Source organism: Ictidomys tridecemlineatus, chromosome 15 (genome assembly GCF_052094955.1).
Source record: "Ictidomys tridecemlineatus isolate mIctTri1 chromosome 15, mIctTri1.hap1, whole genome shotgun sequence".
In the NCBI taxonomy this organism is placed as follows: Eukaryota; Metazoa; Chordata; class Mammalia; order Rodentia; family Sciuridae; genus Ictidomys; species Ictidomys tridecemlineatus.
The window spans coordinates 19,922,638-19,935,705 of record NC_135491.1 but is presented as its reverse complement, the minus strand read 5'-3'; positions in this window follow the sequence as shown (position 1 = coordinate 19,935,705).

Genomic DNA, 13,068 nt, shown 5'->3' with positions numbered 1-13,068 from the left:
AAATAAAAATTTCAGGGCTGGGGTTGTGGCTTAGTGGTAGAGCGCTCACCTAGCCGTTTGAGGCACTGGGTTCAATCCTCAGTACCACATAAAAATAAATAAATAAAAAGTCGTGTCCATCTACAACTAAAGAAAAATATTTTTTTAAAAAAAGTTAATTTCACCTATTTTTATTTTATAAATGTAGCTACTAGAAAATTTTAAATTACATATGACTCACATTATATTTCTCTTGGATGGTGCTAGTTTAGGAGAAAAATTGGCAAATTATGGCCCTTACTTTAAATTTAGGCTGCCACCTGTTTTTGTAAATGAATGTTTTCTTGGAACAGCCACACCCACTTTTTTTTTTTTTTTCCTTTTGGAATGGGGATTGAACTCAGGGGCACTCAACCACTGAGTCACATCCCCAAGCCCTATTTTGTATTTTAATTTACAGACAGGGTCTCACTGAGTTGGTTAGTACCTAACTTTTGCTGAGGCTGGCTTTAAATTCATGATGCTCCTGCCTCAGCCTCCTAAGCTGCTGAGATTACAGGCATGCGCCACCAAAAAAGTGATTGTGAAATCACTTTTTTGCATGTCATGTGGCTGTTTTCAAGGAACAATGTCAGCACTATTTGTTAGTGGCAAAGACGGTACAACCCACAAAGTACAAATTATTTACTATCAGGAAGTTCATTGAACTACAGAACAATGGTATATATAACCTGTGCTTTAAAACTACCTGAAAGAAAAGACTTTTTTATTAAAAAGTGCTAGAGTTTACATCTTGAATGTCCCCCAAAACTCATATATTAAGGCTTGGTTCCCCAAAGCAATAATGTCCAGAGGTGGGGCTTTTGAAAAGTGATTGGATGATGAGAATCCTGACCTCATCAGAGGATTAACCACTTGATGAATTAGTAACTTCAGTGGACTATTGGGAGGTAATGGAAACTGTAGGCAGAGGGGCATGGTTGGAGGAAGCAGTTCATTTGAGGATGGCCTTGGAGACTGTATCTTTGGTCCCTTCCTCTCTGCTTCCCAGCTGCCTTGAGCTGAGTGGTTTTCCTCTGCCACACCTTTCAGCCATGATGTTCTGCCTCATCTCAGGCCCAGAGCAATGGAGCCAGCCAACCATAGACTGAAACCATGAACCAAAATAAACCTTTCCTTCTACAAGTTGTTTGTGTCAGGTATTTTGGTAACCATGGATGGAAAGCCGACACAAAGAAAGCTTTTTTTTTTAGAGAAGTGTTTTAGAACTGTAATGTTTCTTCTTCTGTCATTCTTATCACCTACCTCTTCTTCCTCAGTCTTATGCATGTTTTATGACTTGAACCTGTCTCACTATTTTGTCATCTCTAATATTTAAACCTAAACACACATAAAGTAACATGCATTATTAAATAGTAAATTAATGCCACCACGGAAAGTACTACTTTCCTCCTGATGACCTTATGTCTGTGTTAGATTTGATTGTTTCACACTTGCAAACAGTTGGACACTGCTTGAATAACCATGGGACAAGATGACCACAGTAGTCAATCCACTCAACTGGGGTGACTATTGACTTGAATAATCCAGGATATAATGAAAAGAATCCAAAGATAACACTCTTTATATTGAATAGCATGTCTGACTCTAAAGCCAAATTCATGGATGGAGAGGGGGTTGTAGTTGGCTTTGATGTAGAGCTGTTGATTAAACTGGCACAGCTACGAAAAAGTCACAGTATTCTCCTACATAGATTTCTTCCAGATCAATCAGCAGAGATGTAAAATGAGAACATATTTGGCCCTGTAAATTCTTAAGAGAAGTCTCTGTTCTCAATTGGTGCCATATGAAAATCTTACTTAGGTAATGTGTTTTGGTGTGTATCTCAGAATCCAAATGCTTAAACCACTTCCATAATCATATATGCAGAAAAACCCAGTTTGCCTGTTTTAGGGAATTATAGACCTCATTTAATGTAATTGCAGAATATAGTGGTGTATTAATAATTCTATCTAGTTTTATCATTTGAGCCAGGAAGTGTTTATAAAATTATGCCAGCTTTATTCTTTTTATTAACTTACAGATACTTTTTTTCCAGTAATGGGTAACCACTGTTTAAATTTTTTGTCTTACAAAAGAGTATAGATCTTCCTTTAAATTAAAAAATTTTAATCTAACTGGGTGTGGTGGTACATGCCTGTAATCCCAGCAGCTTGGGAGGCTGAGGCAGGAGAATCACGAATTCAAAACCAGCCTCAGCAAATTAGCAAGGCCCTAAGCAACTCAGCAAGACTGTGTCTCCAAATAAAATACAAAAAAGAGCTGGGGGTGTGGTTCAGTGGTTAAGCGCCCCTGGGTTTAATCCCTAGCACCAAGGAAAAAAAAAAAAAACCTTAATTTTAGGCCTCTAACATAAATTCTTACTGCCTTATATTGAAATTGTCAGATGTTGGTATTTTTGTGTTCCAAACTTTACCAGATTTATACCAGCTGTCTCACTGGATCCACATAATAAAGGTTCCATTCTTTAATAGTTTGCAAAATTGAATGTAAGACAGGTACTTTCATGGCAATGCCTAAGTACAAGGAGGCCTTTGTTTCAGAAAGACTCTACATATTATGTAGATGGAATTTTATTTACACAAATCAGAAAATGAGCTGAACACAGTGGTGCAAGCCTGTAATCCCACTGACTTGAGAGACTGAGGTAGGAAGGATCACAAGTCTGAGGACAGCCTGGGAAACTTAGTGAGAACATGAGTCAAAGGTCTGGGGATGTAGCTCAGTGGTAGAGTATGCCTGCATGCAGTACCCAGTATCATGAAAACAAAAATCAGAAAATGATGACTCCTTGCCCATGAACTTGGCCCCAACCATTTTATCTTTCTCATTTCTCATCTTTGACCTTTGTAAAAAGCAAAAATGAAAAGTATTTATAATGATCCATGCCATGGCCACTGGCATCAGTAATGATCAAATATGGTTTTTAAAACTAGTAATAATAGAGCTCAGGTATAACTCAATGGTAGAATACATACCTAATATGCATGAGGCCCTGGGTTCCATCTCCCGCACCAAAATTAAAGTTAGTAAGAAAGTATGTTATCTTAAATGTGTAAACTATAGAGACCTGAAAAGATCCTCAACAAAATAAAACCTATTATTCTTTCTTCAGGTCCTTTTTGTTGGCATCTACTATCATTTAAAAGTTTATTATCACTATAGTGCTGTTCTCCAAATTTGTGTGTTTTTTTCCCTACTTGTCATTTTATTAATTATAGTATCGGTATTTCCAAAATAACGTGGCTACATTTTACTGAAATAGGCACATCAATCCACATCTTGCTCTTTTTGTTTACATCTACAGTCCTATTTAAATTCAGTATATCCAACCATAAAAGGTGTTAGAAAATTCTATTTCAGGCTTATGAGAACAAGTACAGCAGAATGTGATTCAAATCTTAAGCTGTATTTATTTCGGCTCCTCTACAGCTAACATTCTTACAAAGAGTTACACTGAAATAATTAAGCAATTGTAGGAAACTAGTGGTTGCAAGGTTATCTTCACTTTCTAGACCTTCTCTATAGAAGTGTGAGAACACGGTTGGTGAGGTAGTGCCCCCCTACAATGATGATCTGATGCTGGAGTCCAGCAGAGTACCACCACATGGGTGAAGCCTCAACATCTATGCCCACCTGGAGCAACTCTGTGTTGAGCCTGCAAATGCTGATAAAGCATCCAGTGCAGACTCTGACAGTTTTGTTTTCTTTGTAATAGCAGAGGGGGGAAGCATGACTCTTCCTAATGGGAAAGCAGTCGCCATGTCCTATCTGAAGCAAGGGGAAGACAAACCAGCTATCCAGCCCTCCAAGAGCTCCAGAATATGTGTATTGTTAGCTCGTCTGGTTTGGAGTATTCTTGGAGAAGTGTGAAATGGCCTGTCCCAGGTCGTGCAGGGCTGTCAAACAGGAGTCAGTCTTCTAGCCATTTCACAAGGACTCTGGTGCAGAGAAGTCCTAACCCTGAAGTGGATTCACAAGCCAATCCAGATTCTAGCTCCTTTGTGCTGGGTGCTCCCCTGCAGACCTGGGATGTAGCTCTCCTAGTTCTACTGATTTGCCACTATTTGTGATCAAGTAGGAAACTGAAAAAAGTTAAAAAAAAAAAAAAAAAAACAGCATTTTTAGCCATAATCCATAGATGTCACCCTTAAAAGACTAAATGGAATAAAAGCTTAGTGGCCATATTTCCAGCCATGTTACACTTTCCAAATATATTTTTAAAAAATATGGAAGTGAAACATAAAGGGCAGTATATACAAGTAAATCAAAATCCTAAAACGGTTAACATTTATTTCCTGTAAAGAGAAGTGCTAGAATTCATGTGTAGCTACATCCATGCCTGTTATTAAATAACCTAAGGGTTTCTGAAATTCAAGGAAACACCAAATCTTGCCTGCACAGTAACTTGCATTTACATAGCATCTTTCAGCTGATTTACTCAAAAACTTAAATATCTCTTATTGAGTTTCTAAATGTCCATGAGAGAGCTCTTGTAGTAAAACCCATCCAGTAAGATTCAATTTCCAGTAGCGGGTGGGGCTAATGAAGTCTAGGGCTGAGGTTTAGCTCAGAACACAAGCTGGAGACCTTGTTTTTGATCCCTAGCATGGAGAAAGAAGGGAAAAAAGAAATTTCTCCTTTTCCATGAAGTAGTAGGGGGAACACTTAACTAAGGAATCTTCCTTCAGCACCAAATCAGCTGAATAGATATATATTTTGGTTTTGGACCATTACTGATACTCTTAAATGAATTATTCTGATTCTGCTTCTCAGTCCTAAATCCTACATGCTAGCATCTTTATTTTTATGCTGCTTGTGCTTCAAGGTTTATGATCATCAAAGAAGCCAGACACATTTGACCTTCACCTTCCAAAACAAGAAGTTCCCACTTGAGTTGTAGCAGATGCAGCCAGTTATTCCACAACATCCATTCTTCTCTTTCATCATGGTAGACTGTTTAGTTGAACACATAGCAGGCCGGCTAGACTGTATTTCCCACTCTTCTTTGTAGCTGCATGAGCCATGTGACTAAATCATGGCTAATCAGATATGAATAGTGATACATGAAACATCTGGATTATGCACTTAAAATTAAGGAGAGTTCCCTTCCCTTCACTTCTTTCACTTTTCTGCTGGCTGTCATATGAATGTGGTGAACTAACACTGATGATGATATCAAATGTGGTCCAGAACTGAAGTGTAACAAGAAAAAAAAATGAATTACAGTAGATGGGGTAGAGAGAGAAGATGGGAGGGGAGGGGAGGGGGGATAGTAGAGGATAGGAAAGGTAGCAGAATACACCAGTTACTAATAGGGCATTATGTAAAAATGTGGATGTGTAACCGATGTGATTCTGCAATCTGTATTTGGGGTAAAATTGGGAGTTCATAACCAACTTGAATCTAATGTATGAAATATGATATGTCAAGAGCTTTGTAATGTTTTGAACAACCAATAAAAAAAATGTGCAATGAACTTGAATAGACATTTCCCTAAAGAAGATATACAGATGGCCAATATGCATATAAAAATGCTAAACATCACTATCAGGGAAATGCAAATCAAAACTACAATGAAACTGGGCATGAAGAAGCGTAGTGTGGCAGTGCATGCCTATAATCAGCAGCTCAGTAGGCTGAGGCAGGAGATTTGCAAGTTTAAAGCCAGCCTTAGAAACTTAGCTAGGCCCTCAGTAACTTGGGGAGAACCTGTCTCTAAATACATTACCAAAGGCAGGTGAAAAAGGACAGGGCTGGGTTTAATTAATTAAAGGTTTAAAAAGAGGTGGCAAGGATGTGGTTTAACGGTAAAGTGGTACCTCAGGCTCAATCCGTGGTCACACACACACACAAAAAAAATCCTTTAAACTATAGTGAGATACTATTCTGCACCCATTGGGATGACTATTATCAAAAAAATCAGTGTTGTAAGGATATGGAAACATTGGAACCCTTGTACACTGTTTATGGGAATGTAAAATGGTACAGCCACTGTGGAAAAGTGGCAGTTATTAGTATGGCAGTTACTCAAAAAGTTAAAAAGAGAAATACCATGTGATCCAGCAATTCCATTTGGGGGCATATACCCAAAAGAATTGGAAGCAAGTTCTCAAGGAGATAATTGTATGCCCAGGTTCATAAGCAATCTAGGTGTCCATCAATGGATGAATGATAAGCAAAATATGGTATATTCATACAATGGAATATTATTCAGTTCAAAAAGGAAAGAAATTTTGCAGTATGTTACAACATACCTGAACCCTAAAGAAGACATCATGCTGAGTGAAATAAGCAAGTTACAAAAACAAAATGTTTGCTTCCACTTATTGGAGGTAATTTAGAGGAGTCGAATTCATAGATACAGTAGAATGGTGGTTGCCACGCACTGAGTGAAGGTGAAATGGGGAGTATTGTGAGTCAACCTAAAATTTCAGTCTCACAAGACAAAGTTACAGAGCTGTATAATGGTGATAATTGCACAACATTATGAATGTTTTAATACCATTGAACTGTATACTTAAAAATGGGTAAGATGGAGCCAAGTGCAGAGGCACATGCCTGTAATCTCCCTGACTGTGGGGTGGAGGTGAGGCAGGAGGATTGCAAGGTTGAGGCTAGCCTCAACAACTTAGACCCTGTCTCAAAATTTAAAAATTAAAAAAGGCTGAAGATGTAGCTCAATGGTAAAGCACTCCCAGGTTCCATCCACAGTGCAAAAAAAAAAGTGAATTTTATAACAATTAAAAAACATTTATGTGATTATATGGTTACAAGGATTCTGGGTCCCTAACACTGTAGCACTGGACTTTGTGCATAACAGATAGACAAATAATTGCCTTGACAAATAAGCTATTGGCTTTTGAGTTATTGTTTCAGAAATGGCATCTATATCCTAGTCAATGCCAAACCTTCAGTATTGTTTCCAGACTGTCCCTCCCATCTATGCATAAAGAAATCCATTAAAGAGAAAAGCATTCTGCTAGGATTCCTTAAAGGTCTCATCACAAAACCTAGACTATATCAATATTTCAACTGGTTCTTTTTTCATTATCACCCTCCTAAGGAGGCTTTTCTAGACATTTTTTTCCCAATCAGGTCCCTCTCCATGAAATTTTACTACCACAGATGTAAAGTAGGTATGTTTAGGTACTGTGTGACATTAAGAAAGTAAGGTTTTTTTTTTTTTTTTCAATTCCCAAGAAATAATGTTCTCCCCACTGGGATGGGTATCACCATTGAGAATGTATGCTCTTGTATAAATGGGCTGGTTGAGGTAGTTATAGGGAGAGAACTTCATTTCCTGATATTTTGACTGGAAATTCAAAGAAGTCATCAAAAAGATTGTGATTATAAAACTTTAATAGGAGGCCAATTTTGCGATCCATCCATGAAGGTCAGTCATTAAAAATAGTGAATCCACCCAGTATAGTCTCCACACAGTTGTTGGGCTAGTTTGAGTCCTAGAATCTTTCAGGCTTGCCTGAAGAGGAGCAACTCAACTTGGAAATTATTCTAATGCATAGGGAGCCCTTCAGACCAGCTCACCACAATCATGGGTGGACTCAGGAAGGGGGAACACTTGATAGGTGTTAGTAAAATCCACCCCAGCACTAGATTAGCCATGACTTCACGCGCAATAAAATGTCTGAATTTGAGAGTGTTAGAAACACACACTTTTCTGGCTCGAAGTTCTACTTCCCTACAGAAAATCCAAAAAGTCCCAAGCTTCACAATACGCCTTGGCATCTGTTACTAGGGAAAAAAATCTGCTTTTGGGATTTTTAGACACCTGTATATACACCTGTTGTTAAGGGAGTGACATTAGAGAAGTCCAAAGAAAGAAACTGGAAGGACCAGCTGAGGCCACTGATTCTTGGACTTGAACAGCTAACATTTAGGAATCATCAGATTTGGCAAAAAGCTTATGTGATAAAGCATCATCATCTGCTTTAGTTGAATAGCTTGACTATTCATGTCCTTGTTCAAAAATATATAACAGTTATTCTAGCCATGAAAATGAAAAAAAGCGTAGGTGGTAACCATGGAAATGAGAAAAAAGTACAGGAAAGTAGAGGTAAGAAGAATAGCAGGTGTTAAGGAAGAAAATGAAACAAAACTGATCGTGTTGAAATACTTTGGTAACTTTAACTTTGCTTAATAGAATCCTTAAGTAAGTCTGCACCTATGCCAGTCCATCTATGAATTTTGCTATTTTAAACCACTTCAGATTTAATTAATACAGTGTTGATCAAAGGAAGAGAAAAATACTATTCCAAAATGCTTTTCTGAAGACTCTCACAAGAGAAGGAGCTATATATGGACAAGTATTAGAAAGGAGAGAAGAAGGAATCTAGCATAACATTAATTCCTGTGTGACTGGAATGATCTGTGAGCACCAAAAAAGCTGATCCCTATGACTTGGCCTGGGTCCCTTGAGAACCAAGTGTCCAAAAGAGGCTCAGAAGAATGCCATCAACACAACCCACCTCTGTGGTCTCTGACATGAGTCGTATACAAGGAGTGTATAAAATAATGCAATGGGATGCAGATAGAAGATATTGGGATTTCCATTTGTAGATTTGTAGTGACACAGTTAAATGTGTGAGGAGAGAGAGCAAAAGAGAGAAGACAAAAACTATTGGATAAAATTTGGAGACAACTATTCTTTCATCAAGGCACTTGAAAAGTCAACCTTTGTGGACAAGAGGAGAAACATGACTTGGATTAAAGTACTGTTGGAAAAAACATATGTAATGGGCAAAAATGTCTTTAACTAAATACATATTCCTGAATGGAACATTCAATATTGTAAAACATGTATATATATTTTATGCAATTCTAATAAAAATTTCCATGAATTCTTTTTTGGAACCTGGAAAATTATGACGTTTATCTGAGCAAATAAGTATGCAAAATTGCTGCAATATTTGCTCTGCTAAAAAGAGGCATAATGAGGGACTAGGGTTGTGGCTCTGTGGTAGAATGCTTGCCTAGCATATATGTGGTACTGGGTTTGATTCTCAGCACTGTGTATAAATAAACAAAGTCCATTGACAAGTAAAAAAAACAATTTTTTTAAAAAGAGGCATAAGAGTCAGTTGCTTTCCCAAATATCAAAATGCATTCTATCAAGAAACAGTAATTAAAAACATGTGAGACTATTGTAAGACTAGTTCATTGTTTTAATCATTGAAGCATAATAATTTATACATAGATCATTCACATATAGGAACTTAGTATATTGTAAAAATAATTCAAATCAGTAGACTAAGGATGCTGAACTAATGAACTGTCCAATTTGAAAAAAGATTATGTCAGCTCTATCTCATTATTAAAAAGATAGAATATTTTAAAATACTGGAAGTATAAAAATTTAGTTTTAACATGAGGAATGTTTTTGTAAGCATGATGGAAAAACCTAGAACCATAAAGGAAAGATGGTAAATTAAACCATATAAAAATGGAAGATCCCTGTAGAGTAAAAAGAGATACACAGTAATGAGAAAAATACCTGCAATGAATATGACAAAAGGTTAATATATATCCGTAATCTACAAATAATCCCTTCACATCACGACTAAATAGATGAACTGGCCAACAAACACAGAAAGACAAATCAGAAAAAGGAACCAAAAAAAAAAAAAAACGCCAATAAATGCCTGATATCATTGCCTTCAGCCCACCCATACATATAAATTAATGATATACTATCACCTAAGATTGGCAAAGATTAAAGATATCTATTGTTGGCAAGGGCATACAGAAATGAGCACTGTAATACATGTTATTGGCAATAAAAAAAAGTAATAGAATTTTTAACCTTTTTGGAGTATAGTTTGCCAATTTTTAACACAATTTAGAATATGAGCTCTAGCAATTCTATTTCTAGAAACATTTCCTAAAGAATTACATATGTATAAGAGTGTTCTTACTGCATTGCTTATAAAAAGCTCAAAATCAGAAACAATGCAAATGTCCCATTAAGTGAGAAGAAATTAAATTAAAACACATCCACAGAAGTGATTATTACTCTATTGGCTAACTACTGTTGCATAACAAAATTACCCCAAAACTTAGTGGTACAAAACAACAGTACACATTTATTATCCTGTTTCTGTGGTAGATACTTGAATAACACAGGCAGTTCTGACTGGGGGGGTGGTCTTCTGATGTCAGCAAAAGGGTGACCTGGAGCTGGCTGATCTTCTTCCAAGATGGCTCACTCACTCCATGGATGGCTAGTTTGGTGGCTAACAGCCAGTTGCAGCCCACATGGCTTTCTCTACAGGCTATTGGAGTGTGCTCAAAAGGTATCCTCCCTAAGTAAGTAATCCAAGAGAGGCTAAGGCTGAAACTGGAAGGTCTTTTATAACTTAGCCTCAGAAGTCCCAAGCTGTCATTTCCACAGTATTCTCCTAATCACAAAGAACTACCACGATTCATTGAGACAGGAGTACACAAGGGTATAAACACCAGACAGCAAGGATCACTTAAGTTGACATCTAAAGTTGCCAGGTAAAATGAGTGCAAGAATCACTTATATAAAGTCATGGGCAAGCCTTTGAAAAATTTATATAAAGATGAAGACAAACAAATGGAGCCTGATTTTGACAGTCCTTGAAAACTTTGTTATGGAGCTTAATAATTAAAATAATAAGCCAATAAGGGATATCTATTTTTGTATGACCACTCATTAGATGGAGGGTGGATTGAAAGGACAAGGACAAAGGACAGGAATGGAGGTAAGGAAATAAAAATTTTACTGAAATGATCCAGGTAAGATATAGTAGATTGGGCTGAGACATAGCTCAGTTGGTAGAGTGCTTGCCTTGCATGCATAAGGCCCTGGGTTCAATCCCTAGCACCAAAAAAAAAAAAAAAAGAAATAGTAGATTTAGGTGGTGGCAACAGAAATGAAGTGGGCAAGTTCTCAGATATTTAGGAGACAGACAATACAGGAGTCCGTATTTGATCGGATAATACAGTTTACACAACAGGGAGGAAGCAAGGCTAGTTCCTATGTTTTGTATGTGAGCAGTTAAGTGAACAAGGCACACAGAAGAAAAACCAGGCTTTGGGGATTTTAAAAAGTTTGCACATGTTAAGTCTGAGGTGTTTGCATATACAAATGTACAACAGGCAGTGGACATATGGGACTTGAACATCAGGAAATATATCTAGACATTAAAAAAATCGTGTTTTTTTAATCAGAAGATCAGTAAATATTGGAACCATGGTTCCCCCCGCCAAAAAAAAAATATATATATATATATATTTTTTTTAAGAGGATAAGAATGCACAAGAGACTGAAAAAGGAATACCAGAAAGGTAAATGAAGGAACACCTGGACAGTCTATTGTTGCAGAAGGCAGGAATGATCAAGAGTGTTCATACTTCTAAGTCAAGCAACTTAACACTGAACATCATACACCAGAAAAGAAAGACACCAACAGGAGAGCTCTCACCCTTGGTCCCAAGGCAAGACACTTCTATGGGAGGGATGTGATGAACAGTATTAATGTTTTCTGGTGCAGTGCTTCTCAAAGTGTAATGTACCTGGAGATCATATTAAAATATAGCTTCTGATTTAATACCTCTTGGGCAGGGCCTGAGATCTTGAATTTCTAAGTTCCCAGGTGATGGCCATGCCGCCAATCCAGACCATATATTGAGTAGCAAGGTTCTGGTGTGGTTCTTGAAGTAAAAATCATCTGGAGAACTTCAAATCAGACTAGTGGGTGGCAACTCTTACTGAGACTAATTCAATAGGTATGGAGGACCTGATAATGTGCATTTCTTACAAGTTCCCAGGTGATGGTGCTAGTGATGCAGCAGGTCCCCATACCACACTTAAAAATTGCAAAACTCAACTACTGCTCAACAGAGCAGAAAAAAATCTAGGACTTCCAAACACAGTGCAAACAATCAGTATACTCATGTACCACTGCAGTCAGTCTTATCCATTCCAGAGCTTATGCCTTTTATGGTCCCTCCCTAACTCCTTGCTCATATAGCCAGAGGTGGGAGAGGGCCTATACTCATCATGCATTAGCCCCAGAGTCACTGTATTAAGACACTCAATTATTCATTCCCAAGGCTAACTCTCAGCAAAGCGGTGGGGGAGTTCTACTTCTTATTAAAGTCTTAAAGCTTTATCTTGCTTAGTAAAGCCATTTCATAATATTAAAATAAACAGTAGCTGATAAGTAGTACTTCCTTGCTATTTCACAAGTCACATTTTCCCCCAGAGTGAGACAATTTAAAATTAAAAAAAAAAAACAACTTACTGAGTACAATAAGGAAAAATGCTAATTAAAGAGGAATCAATTCAAATATGTACTTAACAAATATATTTTATGTAAGGAATCAATATTAAAAATTATAAATATGCAGTTCCTTCCCTCAAGTCCATAGAAGAGAGAACCCAACAACCATTAAGAAATACAACAAATACCATCTGAAAAAAAAGTTGGCATCATTTTTATTAAAGCAATGCAGCAAATATCTCGACCATTCACGGAGTGTGCTTGTTATGAATACCAATGGAAACAAAAAGGAGAAAAATATCGAAGAGGCAGGGGTTACTAGAAAAGGTTTCCTGGATGCAGTAATTTCGTGTTGGAATTAGGCATTAGATGGATGAGCCACCTTTTCACAGGTGAAGGTCCCAAATGGCAATTCGTCATCAAAATTCAATTGACATCTATTTTGAGTATGTGCTAAGTAAAAGATTTTACCTACGGGTTTTCGCAATGTAATTACTAAAGATATCTATCTAGGTATAAACACAGTAGGTCTCCTCAAAAAGAGACTTAAAATCCAGTTTAGTGATGGAATAACATAGCAGATTCAACACTGCAGGACCATATTCTGGAAGAAAAAAACTGACAAAACAGTGCCCGGGGCACCAGCACTACAGGAGCATCGTAGGAGATGCAAAAGCTTTTTCCGCGGGTACTCTCAATGGCAGTCGGTAACTAACATCCAAGCCCAAATCAGCAAAAGTCGGAGGTTTGGGGCGTCAGG